Below are 9699 nucleotides of genomic sequence, written 5' to 3' on the forward strand. Positions count from 1 at the left end.
GGTGCCTGGTGACCCGGGTTCTGAGTTCAATTGGGGTCTGTGACCAGGGAGGTGAGGTCACTTCCTGGGGTCCCCTTACCCGGCTTCCTGCTCCTACAAGAGCCCCTCCCAGGCTGCAAAGGGCTCCCCTCCACCCCATGTCCTGTCCCTACAGTGACACCAACACAGCCCAGACATATCCCCGCGAGGCCTGGTGCGGCCGGTGCCACGGCTTTGGGGCCACAGAGCTGGGTTCAGACCTGGGTTTTCCCCCTGACAAGTGCTGGGACCCTGCACAGACCCCGTGCCTCCTGGGGCCCCCCAGTCTCCCCATCTGCACAGTGGGGTCCTTGTGGCATCTACTTGTAGGGGCGCTATCAGGGAGCCACCTGTAGACACGTCCCATGCCTGCTATCCCGTGAGGCTCGTGGGCACACGTGGCCGTGGAAGATGAGGAAGGGGTGCGCCTGGCACGGAACACAGGAGAGGGCAGAGTGGAGTCTCCTTGAGGTCATGCCCTCCTCCTCAGCCCAGACCCTGGTGTGTGCCGACCCGTAGGGCACCTGGACCCCAGCTGCCGGCCGGGCTCGGGGACGGACACCAGAATGTGTCCCTGTTGTCTGTAGCTCTACACAACTCACCCTGTCCCTCCCAGTCACCCTTGACCTGGGGTGTGGACATGACCCTCCCAACAGCCTGCTCCTCCTCTGGGTGGCTTCCCCCCCATGTCCCATCCTTACAAACACACACAGCCTCACACACACTCACAGACACAGGGAGGCTTGTGCGACTCACCAGTCGGATCAGGGCCGTGTCAGGCTAGACCGGCCAGTCCTGGGCCTCCCGGTGTCACCTTTGCGTCCCTCCGGGCACGTGACCAGAGGCTTCGGGGGTGAGCCCGGACCCACCGACTGCAAGTGGGAAAAGGCTCTCCCTGTGGGCTTTCCTGAGACCACAGCCTCGAGATATCAGGATACAGCATGAGAACACGTTGCGCATTCGAAGGTCTCCAACCACGGGAGCTGAGTGGGGTGCTTCTCTAGAATGGGGGTGCCTGTGATACACACGGGGGCATTTGGGGATCCCCTGGCCATCGGCCTGGCGTGGCTCCCCTCATGGGCATGTTCCCTGGAGACAATGTCCCCGCCCCACACCACTTTTCTCCCCCACTGCCTGTCACCTCCAGGGTCCACTCATCCTTTGACCCCCACATGGGTGATTAGTTACTGGGGGGCGGGGGACTGTGTTTCCATGCAATTGCGTGGACCTATGCCCACTCGGGGATGCCCAGAGGAAAGGACCCCACATGGGATGGATTCAGTGGTCCTCCAGGATCTTAGAGGCTCTCATTCCCTCGAAAACCCCATGGAAAGTGAAGCCCTGGCCTAGGAGCCCAAAACCTCCCCCAGCCCGTCTAGGCTCTGCTCACCTGGTGGGTCCCCGGCCAGTCCCTGCCTCTCTTAGCCTCAGTTTCCCGACTGTTCCATGAGCGCTTGGAGGAGGAGCTTCACCAGTCCGGCTAGAGTGGCCCCTGGCTCCCACCTTTGGGCAGGATGTGGCGTGGGAGCCTTGGGGGCCGGGAGGTGCTCCCACCAAAGGTCGAGGCAGGTGGAGACTGCGCAGGTGCACCGGGACCATGGGACTGCGCGCACGGGACCACCTCGTGGCAGGAGCCCACGACACCTGGGTGGCACGTATCCGACCTCCACCGCCCGCTCAGTGACCCTCATCTCCTCTTAGGCCTGGGGCCACGGCCACTCCACCCAGGCAGGGCGGCTGGACGCAGCGGGTAGGGAGACACGGGGGCAAGAGGGAAACGAGACAGACCCCCACCCTCCTGACCTGGCCCCCACACTCCACTCCACTGTTCATCCGGGCGCCTGGCTGAGCAGGGGGAGGGGGAGGTGGACACCAGTCTGGGCAGGGAGAGGTCAGGCCGCCTTTCCTTCCTCCCCAACCCCTCCCCTTGCCTTCCCTAGAGCTCCCTCGCCCCATAAGCTCCCCCACTTCGGACACCTTCACCTCCCTGCTTTCATCTCCCACACACCCATCAGAGGTCGGAGCCACCGACCCCATCTTCAAAAAGAGCACCGAGGTCCCAGAAGCTGGCATAGAGCTTGTGTGTCACAGGACTCTGACGTGGCCCTGCTGTGAGTGTGAGCCCGGGTCTCTCTGAACCGAAGCGTGGGCTTTCGCAGGACCTTGAGGAGGTGACCTCTGAAGCCAGCCTTAGAGATGAGGGTGTTCTGGATGGGAGCCATGGAGCGGGGCGGTGGTAGCAGGGGGCTCGAGGGGCAGGGATGGTGGGCTCCCTGGGGGAGGAAAACACTAGGGAGGGGGGAGGGGAACACCCTGGGGAGGGCATCTGGCCCAGTTCACTCGGGGCTCCGGACGTCAGGTAAGGAGTCGGGGGTCACAGCAGCTTGCCAGGCGCAGGGGACGTGACCAGGCAGTGTCGTCAGAGCCATGGCATCCTAGATGTGGAGGGAGCTCGCGGGCTTGGTATTTGCCCCCAGGCAAGCATGGATTCCCAGGCACCGGCCTGGGAGGTTGATGTTGCCTCAGTCTCCTCCTCTGTAGAGCAGAGCAGGTCATCGCCTCCACCCAGGGCTGGATTCCCCGGCAGGTCCAGAGATGGTCGCCTGTCAGAGGAGTTGTTCAAGTGAGGTCTGTACCCGGAGAGGTCTCGGTCAGGGGACCAAGGGACGTGACCCCTGCCAGCTCGGCGGATGCTCTCGTCCAAGCTGCTGATCCTCACGTCCAGGCCGGCACCAGTGATGCGGTGTCGCCCGCTGGCTGGGGGGACAGGGGCAGTGAGGAGCTGTGCCTGGGGACCCTGAGACACAGAGCTCGTGAGCGCCCAAGGCTGCCCCGGGGCATGTGGAGGCTGAGGCTGAGCTGACGCCTGATGTCTCTGGGAAGGACCGGGAGGACAACCTGGGCCCTGGGGACTCTGGGGGGCACTGGGAGGACAGCCTGGGCCCTGGGGTCTCCGGGAGGGACTGGGAGGACAGCGCAGGCCCTGGAGTCTCTGGGAAGGACCGGGAGGACAGCCCGGGCCCTGGGGTCCCGCCTTGTTCCTGCCATGGGAGGGGTCAGTCTGCATCACCCATTTCACAGAGCAGGAGAGTGAGGCCCAGAGAAGGGAGGCAGGTGTTTCTGGGCACAGGGCTCGTCAGCAGAGAGCTGGAATACCACCTCCGGAGCCCCCGCCAGCCCGGGCAGGGCCCCCCCCGAGTCGAGGGTGATCCTTCCCCTTGTGCCTGGCCACTCATTCTTCCCAGACCTTGACGGTGGCCTGTTCCTTTTGGCCACAGATATTGCTGGCCGACCAGGAGGGAGTCCAGCTGGTAGGACAGGTCTAACTACAGGACACAGGGACACCTGTGAGCTACCAGGAGCCACATTGTGGTCTCTGTCCCCGAGCCTGCCCGGCACTGGGGTCCAGGTGCCCTAGGGGTCGGCACACTCCTGGGTCTGGGCTGAGCAGGAGGCCATGACCTCAAGGAGCCTCCACTCGGCCCTCTCCTGGCTCCTGCCCGGTCTCACCTGTCCTCCCTGAGGGGCTCCAGGGCCCGGATCCAGGCCCCTGATGGCTGCTCGGGCTCCAGCCAGGAAAGATGCAGAGCCTGTGGAGCAGCTGGACCTCTTGGGGCTTGAGGGAGGGCCGGCCACTGAGTAGGCCTCCACTGCTGCCTCCAGGAGCCCTGGCCCAGCCATGCCCCAGGGTCCAAGCACCTGGACCCCGGGGTGGAGTCTGCGGTCCAGGCCAGCCGGGTGGGATGGGTGTAGTCACTGGCCGTTGTGTCCCCAGATGTCCAACCCACCTGGCCTCGCACCCAGAGGCTTGCCTGGATGGGGAGGCCATGGTTCTGGGGCTCAGGAAGGTTGGGGTTCCAGAGCGGTTGGCGGAGGTGGGAGCATGGGGGACCAGCCAGGTGGGGAGCGATTGGATTCATGCACATCAGCGTCACCTCTGGATCATCCACAGGTGCTGAGTACCGGTCCCTGGGCATACCTGGCCATGACACAGACCCGGCTGACCCTGGAGAGGGAGGCCTGTGTACCCGGGGCACCTCCCATCCACCTACCCCCGGGGGGCGAGCCTCGGCCACGGCCACGCTGAGGCACTTCCCCGTCTGACCCTCAGGGACAGGGGGTACACTGAGGTCAGGAGAGGCAAGGACTGGCCTAGGACAAGTGAGGTGTGCAGGGTCCAAGGAGCAGGGCTGGTCTCCAATCCTAGGCCAGCCTCTACCCCCACATGGGGTTCTCCCTGGGAATGAGAGCCCCTGAGATGTTCGGGGGTCCCTATGCACCCCATCCGTGTGAGGCTGTGACCTCTGGGCATCTCCAGAAAGGCGTGTGCACACACACACACAAACACACACACACGCACACACACACACACACACACACACACACACACACATATTCTGACTGTCCAACTGGAAATTAGAGGGGAGTCCACACTGGGAGGGGGTGGGTAATACGGGGGAAAGAAGAGAAAGGCTGCAGGCAGTGGGGCCATGGGGCAGGGACATCAGGATTCCTGGCAATAGCCCGGGACCCACCACATAGGGAGGGGATATGTGCCGGCTGAGGGTCAGGGGGTCCACAAGTGTCCGGGGGGATTGACAGGAACTAGGGTAGAACGGGGTCTGGGGTCCTGTGTCCACCACGCTGAGCCCATGGAACTAGGAAGTGTGGATGGGGCTACGGCACAGAAGGACTCAGCTTCCTCCTCCTAAACTGGGCTGCGTCGACAGTGTCCCAAGGGTCCCACAGGCTCATAGACGACTCTGTGTCCTGGGATCTTCATCCCTGGCCCTCTGTTCTCCCCTCCTGGGAAAATGCTTCCTACTCCCTCAAGGTCCTTTGGAGTGGAGGGCAGCCTGGCCGCCTGGAGGACCAAGGACCTGGGTTTGCAGCACGTGGCCAAGCAGTGGACCCTGATGTGGACACCGAGGTCAAGAGCCTCCTTGTTGGAGCCTCGGTTCCTCATTAGGAAGTGGTTCCCCAGGCAGAGCTCTGGCTGGGGAGAGGAGGCCTCGTGAGGGACCTGAGCACCGGGCCAGGGGAGGGACACGGGCCACAAGGGAGGCTTCTGAGGGTTGTCACCTGGACCCTGGAGCCCACAGGACCTGTGCCTATGAGACACAAAGAGAGAGACAGAGTCTGAGGCAGGGACCGAAAATGGACCCACGAGAGAGGAAACCAGAAATTCCATGAATCGTCTCAGAAATGACACCCGGTCATCCTATTCTAGCCCTTAGAACCCGGTCACACGGGCCGTCCACCCGGGAGGGGAGGGGGTGACAGAGGCACGTAGGACCAGGAATCGGGAAGGCTGGGAGCCACAGTGGGGACCGCCCAGCACGTAGGCCCAGACCAGGCACTGAGACCCGAGCCCAAATGTAATGGAGCCCCTGGCATGCGTGTCTGGTGGGCACAGGGTCTGAACGAATTCACCTCCACCTTCCCTGGGCCTGGGACCCAGGCAGGAGGGGTGGCTGTGCCTGGACCAGGAGAGGACCCAGGCCCGTGTCAGTGTGTTCCGTGCCAGGCCCACCCTTTCCTCGTCCTTCCACGGCCCCGTGTGCCCACGAGCCTCATGGGATAGCAGGCACGGGACGTGTCTACAGGTGGCTCCCTGATGGTACCCCTACGAGTAGATGCCAGAAGGACCCCACTGTGCAGACGGGTGACCGGGGGCCCCGGGAGGCACAATGCAGGGTCCCAGCACTGGTCAGGGGGAAAACCCAGGTCTGAACCCAGCTCTGTGGCCCCAAAGCCACGGCACCGGCCGCACCAGGCCTCGCGGGGACGTGTCTGGGCTGTGTTGGTGTCACTGTAGGGACAGGGCATGGGGTGGAGGGGAGCCCTTTGCAGCCTGGGAGGGGCTCTTGTAGGAGCAGGAAGCCGGGTAAGGGGACCCCAGGAAGTGACCTCACCTCCCTGGTAACAGACCCCAACAGAACTCGGAACCCGGGTCACCAGGCACCCACATTCTGGAGACAGCCCCCGACTGGGCTCATTCGTTGGGACACCTTTGCCTGACAAACATGTTCTCCTGTTGTGTGCCCGTGTCCCGCAGCTGCCGGCTCGGGGGAGCCCGTGGCCGCGACGCTTCCCGACCCTGGAGACATTGGGTCAGTTCGTCCACAGGACGCCTCAGGTCTCTAGCTCGCAGGGACCCAAAGGTAACACAGGAGACCCCGAGATTCCAGTCCAGCCCGACACCACTCTGATCTGACCTGTGCGGCCCCACGTCCCCTCCCGTGTGTGTGTGTGTGTGTGTGTGTGTGTGTGTGTTTGTGTGTGTGTGTGTGTGTGTGTGTGTGTGTGTGTGTGTGTGTGTGTGTGTGCGTGTGTGTGTGTGGAAGGAGGGGTCGTGTGTGGAGGGCCCACCTGAGCAGGTGCAGGCTGATGAAGGGGTCAGATGCCTGGTGGGTGGGTCATGCTCACACCCCAGGTCAAGGCTGGCTAGGAGGGACAGGGTGTGCTGGGGTGGCCCTCTTTTCCCCGATGTTCATCCCGAGCCCTGTAGATGGATGTCACTGTGCTCCGAGTGCAGGTCTGTGCACACTCAGGTCTGTGTCCGATCTGAGAGCTGCAGGGGGAGAGGGCGGAAGGACACTGAGGTGGCCGGGCGGGGCTGTGATGTCTCCGGGCCGTCCGCGGGTCACTGTCTTTACAGAAATCAACCGATGAAATCGGGAAACGATTGGCGGAATCTGGATTCACCCGCCCTACAGAGTTGTGCTTGGGCCCCGTCGCCCAGGAGGGCCACCCTGGACCCGTGGAGAGAGAGGCCGCACTGAGGTTTGGGGAAGCAGGGCCTGGAGTTGGCCTGGGAAAGCCTCCTCCAGCACCCCGGCTCCGCCGTAAGGTCTTCGTTCACCGGTCCTGGGACCAGTACTTGGAGTCCCCGGAGTCAGAGCCCGAGGGTGAGAAGGCTGGGGGTGGGCGATGGGGGTGCACGGGGCCCGGGTGGTGCTGGGCCACCCTGGGAGGAGCCCCCGGGGGCTGGTGTGGGGCCAGGAGCGGACTGAGAGCCCCGGGCTGCGGACTGCAGGGTGCAGAGGTCCTGGTGTGGGTTCCTGGCCGCGGCTTCTCGGGGAGGCTCTGGGGTGAGTTGTGTCTCTGCAAAGGCCCCTGGAGAGGCCGGCGCTGGGTGGGGTGGGGGACCTTCCCTCCTCTCACCCTGAGGCCTTGGAGCCGCTGCAACCATCACTCTGTTTTCTTCTCAAGAGTCCGGTGCAGGAGGAAAAGCCGGGTCGGCTCCAGAGCCGGGCCCAAAGGCATCAGGTGCCTCGGCGTATCTGCAGGCAGGCGTGGTATCTGGAGCGACTCCTGCAGGGGCCCGGGAGCCAGCAGGTGACCTGGGACCTGTGCGGGGACAGCGGGCCCCTGAGCAGGGTCAGCTGGGTCCTGTTCCTGCTGGTTCCACTGTTCCCGCTTTCGCTCCCAACACTGCTCCTGCCATCGCCCTTCTCCCCGCCCCTGCCACTGCCCTTGATCCCACATGGGTGTCGGCCAAAAATCAAGGGGTTGAAGACCTATACAGGGTGCTTTTTTTATCTTATTTTATTTTTTGTTTATTATATTTTATTTCAAATTCATTCTCCAATCCCTGACCGTGACCCCCCACCAAGATGTCTCTTCCTCTTCTCTCTTATCCTTTTTCTCTTCTATATTTTAGGTATTATGTTCTTTGTTCATTAGTTATAATCTATATTAATCTTCAATAAAATGTTTTATTTATTTTACGTTGTGCAATTCCTGAGCCCTGGGTACACTCACAACACTTTGAACCACGCCACAGAATTTTGTTGCAAAATATCTCGATCCTCAAGAGTCACCGTGTACCCAGAGCCCTCACTCCCCTTTCGTGCCCCCTCCAGCCCCTGGGAACCCCCAGTCTGCTTTCTCACCGTGTTCCGTTACCTAGTCTGGAGGTTTCCTTCAAGTGGAATCTTGTAAGAGATACCTTTGGGTCCACACCGACTTTTCAGATGGGACAGATTCATTTTTTAGTACTTTGTGGTCGTTTGAAATAGACTTTTTCTCCTTTGATATTGAAATCACAATGGATTAAAGATTAGGGGGGAAAAAGGAGGCCCTTCGGTGACAATGGTCTCGGGGTGGAGACCCGTGTTTGTGCCGTGACACCACAGCCTGACGCCAGAGAGGACACGGCTGGTCCTCCCGTGGCCCAAACAGAAACTGGAGATGCAGAAGGCCGGACGGTCACACCACAGAGGGGAGAGCATCCCTCACGACCCAGGGTCAGAAGGTTCACAGGCCTCTGGGCCAAAGAATGCGCCAAAGGCAGTGCGTTCCCCAGGATGGAGGCCAGACCCGTCCCGGTCCAAGGGGAGGTGACCCTCACGGGAGCAGGTGTCAGAGATGCAGGTCATCCCGGGGAGGGACTCGGGCAAGTGAAACCCGAGGGAGGGACCGGTGGTCACCTTCAGAGGGGCAGGTTTCTGGTCTAGGGACCGGCAGCCCAGGTGACAATGTGAGGAAGCAGAGGCCCCAGCCGATCCCCAGCGAGAAGTCCTTGTCCTGCAGGGAACCGGCTGGGCCAGTACTGGGAGAGCCCCCAGAGCCCGGGATCGGCCCTTCCCCAGCGCCATGTGGGGCCCCAGGCAGGTTGGTCAGCTCTGCTCCCCTGAGTTCAGTGGGTGGGGGGGCCCTCGGCGGGTGGTGGGATCCCCCAGGAGGAGGGACTCGAGCCCCAGGACGCCAAGATTCATGCCTGCTGGTAGGACAATCCAAAGTCAGGGAGATGGGCTTCCCGACCCAGCTCGTCTTACTAGTGACTCAGGCTGTGCTATTAGCCCCGGTGTCCCCATCTGTGACATGGGGATGTAACGGGCCTTCTAGATGGGTTGGCGCCTTCCCTGAGACATGAGGGGGAATCGTGGCCTGGTGCTGCTGGACACAAAGGGCCACCTGGAAGGCTGTCCCAGAGTCCCCCAGGGCACAGGATTCCTGAAGCCCGTCCTTGGCCCCTGCCTACTCTCCCCCTTCTGAGAACACTCAGCGTTGTTTGCGGAGGAGGTAGACATGATCCAGGAGGTCAGCAGGGCCCATGTGGAGGAAGGTCAGCGCTGGAGGGAGAGACGGACGTGTCCCGTGCCCCCTTCCAGGGCCCAAGCTGTGACACCCTCTGACCTGACCTGGTGTGGACCCTGCTACTGTGGTTTCACTCCCTCCCTCCTTCCCTGATTCAGCCGGGGATCTCAGATACCTGCTGTGTGCTGAGCACCATGACCTCTTCAGTGAGCGTGACCCTACGGGGTCCCCCACGTGGCATCTTCCTTTGCAGGGTCTGAATCTTCCTGCGCTGTGTCCCCTCTGGCGAGTCTGCGAGGGAGGCCGCTGCACATGTCCCTGCAAGGAAGCACGAGTCCAGAAGGTCCAGACCACCTGCCCCAGGTCCCAGCATGTGGAGCCTGAACAGCAAGGTGGCCCCAACCCCCACAGTGGATGACGGAGGCTGGACCTTCGTCCCTCCCAGCCTTCTCCAAAGTGCAAGGCCTTCTCTCCAGCCCAGGGTGAGCCTGCTGGGCACACAGGGCCCTCCGAACATGCCCTTCTTCACATCTGGGTCTGGGCCCCATGCCCCACCCTCAGCTCCTCTGCCGATTGAAGCAGGAGCCCTCTCCTCTCCCTGGGTCTGCTCCTGGGGTCCCGGCCTGCTGGTCTCAG

The 9699-nt window shown here is 62.4% G+C and overlaps 1 long non-coding RNA gene across 1 annotated transcript; it reads left to right on the forward strand.

Annotated features, from left to right (window-relative positions):
- Positions 1-4420: 4420 nt before the first annotated feature.
- Positions 4421-7746, forward strand: LOC128312070 (uncharacterized). Its single transcript, XR_008290865.1, has 2 exons — positions 4421-6182; positions 6680-7746. It is a non-coding gene; the product is annotated as an uncharacterized LOC128312070 (long non-coding RNA).
- The last annotated feature ends 1953 nt before the right edge of the window (positions 7747-9699 follow it).

Source organism: Acinonyx jubatus, chromosome D4 (assembly GCF_027475565.1).
Source record: "Acinonyx jubatus isolate Ajub_Pintada_27869175 chromosome D4, VMU_Ajub_asm_v1.0, whole genome shotgun sequence".
In the NCBI taxonomy this organism is placed as follows: Eukaryota; Metazoa; Chordata; class Mammalia; order Carnivora; family Felidae; genus Acinonyx; species Acinonyx jubatus.